The following is a 2,977-nucleotide window of genomic DNA, read 5'->3' as shown; positions in this document are numbered from 1 at the left end:
TAAATTGAATACAAAAATCGTGTTTATCTCTGAGTACGGATCAAAATATGGGTCTGATGACTTATATATTAGTTTTTTTTCTTGAGTCTAGTACTTTCCATTTATATCGCTACTCTGTATGAAAAAGTTGTCTAAAATGAACCTTTCAAGATTCGAAATTCATCTCAGTATAAGTTATTGTAATGGTTCCGAAAATCTTAATTGAAACTTTCTACAAATCTTTTCATTTCATAGTCTGGACAACGTATTTACACCACTTTTATATTGCTGCCTGAGTGTATAATGGGAAGAAGAAGCTGGGTCGTTTGGAGGAGCAGAACAATAAAGAATACAATTTTTGTCTTAATATTAAGAAACAAGAATTTTTGATCAATAGTAAAGTTGTAGAAAATCAATCAAATAATTAAGCCCTGCAGATCCAGTTGTCTGCAGATAATCTTTATCTACACCCGAGGGTTAAGAACTGTGTAGATATAAGTATGCAAAGATTGTACTTACATGAACGGCTTGTTCCACGGTATCATTTTGGACAACTTTTCTTTATTTATATTTTTAATATTTTTTAATGACTGATTTCAAAAATATATTTTTAATTCATTAGGCCTGGGCGAAATTTAGAAAATTGAAATGTTATTTTTGCTTTGAAAAATTATTTTTTTAAATAATTATTTGTATATTATTTCAATTTTTCCTAAAATCCCAACTCAATAACATCAATATGGAAGAGTCTAATATAAATTTTGTTTAATATAAAAATAGTAGTTTATATATTTAGTAGGACAAGTAATACATTCCCAGGCAACTATTAAATTAGGCCAGCAACCGTAGGAAAGACTGAAACGTTGCTGAATAGAATTGAAGATGACTATTTTTAGATAAACACGCTACTATGCCCAATTATCAGCCAAATTTCAATTTATCATAAGAAATATGGATATAAAAACCATATCGAAAAATTTTATTCTTATTTTTCTTCTACATTCATGAAGTTATAACAAATAATTTCAATAGTAAGTCTAAACTCGTCCTTCCTTAAATAAATTCTTTATTAAATATAAATAATTTCTACCACAAGGCTAAACTTGCCTTGGCGATCGTACTACCTTAAATTCTTTATTAGATTTAAGTATGCATTTTTTGCATTTAATAGAAGAATTATACGATTTATTTGACCTTTTATAAAATACCATTTAAAAAAAATTTTTACAAAAAAAAACATTAGTAACTAGATAATTTTTATCATTTATAAAAGTTTGTCACTAAATTATAATTTATGACCGTCATATGAAGACATACTAATTCTAATGTGACAAATATTCATGTATACTAACGGAACTCTGTAACTGTGCTCATTGAATGTACCATTTAAATATAACAAAACGTGGTATTCTCAAAACTATTCTCATTAATTGATTTTCATTCATATCCTCAAAAATCAGATAAGCCTATTATGAAATAATGTCAGTCGATTTCAAATTTACTAGACAAATTTCCAGTAAAAAAATATACATACAATTACACAGTAGGAAATACTAACTTTGACGATAGAATCTAGAAGCGGTTAGCATCAGGCAAAGAAGCAATAAACTTTTAGTAATAAATCCAACTTTTGTATTAAGGTTGGTCAAATATATCTTATAACTAGTATATCAAGTTTTGGTTAAAACTAGTATATCAAGTTTTGCTTTGTTAGCTTTTGCTGAAGCCTCGGCTAATCATAGAAGCCGGAACATTAACCTCCAAAATCTTGTTGATAATAAATGATGCAAATAATACAGAGTAATACCTACAAACAAAATTGGATTAAAATTGTAATTATAATTAATATATTCGCTGTTCATTAAAAGGTATCAAAAAGTACCAAATTGGCAATTTTGATAAACCAAGTATGTAATCCTAATAAATTTGAGTCATACTTTTCAAATTTGTGATCAAAATTAACCTAGCTCTAATAGATTTCAAGAATAAGTAGAGGAGTGTTAACAAAAAAATCAAATTTTTAAACTTTATGACGTCATCAGAATCAAAAAAGTTAATTTTGCTATATCACATCCAAATTTTATCCAATTTTGATAAATCAGGTATGTAATCCTACTAAATTTGGGTCATAATTTTCAAATTTGAGATCAAAATTGGCCTAGCTTTAACAGGTTTCAAGAATTTGGAGTCTTGGTCCCGGAATTCAGTACATAAGTCATAGCTAGCGAAAACTTGACATCACAGGTGAAAAGAATGGCCCAAAGTTAGTGGGTTTCAAAAAAAACTCCAATAAGATCGGATCAAATTTGCCTTTGTTATCAAAAAAATCAAAATTTTTTAACTTTATGAAGTCATCAGAATCCAAAAAACTTAATTTTGCTATATCACATCCAAATTTTATCCAATTTTGATAAATCAAGTATGTAATCCTACTAAATTTAGGTCTTCATCATCATGTAGTCATTGAGCTCGATTTCCATAAATAGATACGAGTCACGATTAAAGCCTGTAACCTTTTTTTAACTTTCTTTATTGTCAAACTTAAGTTTAGTAATCTTCCAATTTCGCATTATTATGATAAAATTGTCCACACTAGAATATATTCTCAAAAAGAAACGTAATATCTATCTAGAAAAGTACTTAAATAAGTTGGTCAAGTGTATTATACATGCATGCATTAGTTTTATAAATTCAACCAAGTTTATAGCTTTTTAATACAGTCAACTAATAAATTTTTGTCTGTTATATAAGAGTTAAAAAAGTAAAAAAAAAAAAAAAAAACTATAAATCATTTACTACTTATATCTTATATGCATATAAATACTTTGACCTATGTTGACAAAACGGTCCACGAAAATAATCGACGCACGAAATTTAGATTTAAATACTTCGTAAAATATTTAATAATTCATTTTTGAATATTGAAACAAAAAGATCTTTATTGAAAAATAAAATATCCAAAGTAATTTTTCAAAGTAACCGCCGCATATAAGGTAAT

The sequence above is a fragment of the Chrysoperla carnea genome, chromosome 2 (assembly GCF_905475395.1).
Source record: "Chrysoperla carnea chromosome 2, inChrCarn1.1, whole genome shotgun sequence".
NCBI classification, from domain to species: Eukaryota; Metazoa; Arthropoda; class Insecta; order Neuroptera; family Chrysopidae; genus Chrysoperla; species Chrysoperla carnea.
Note: the sequence above shows the minus strand (reverse complement) of the source record.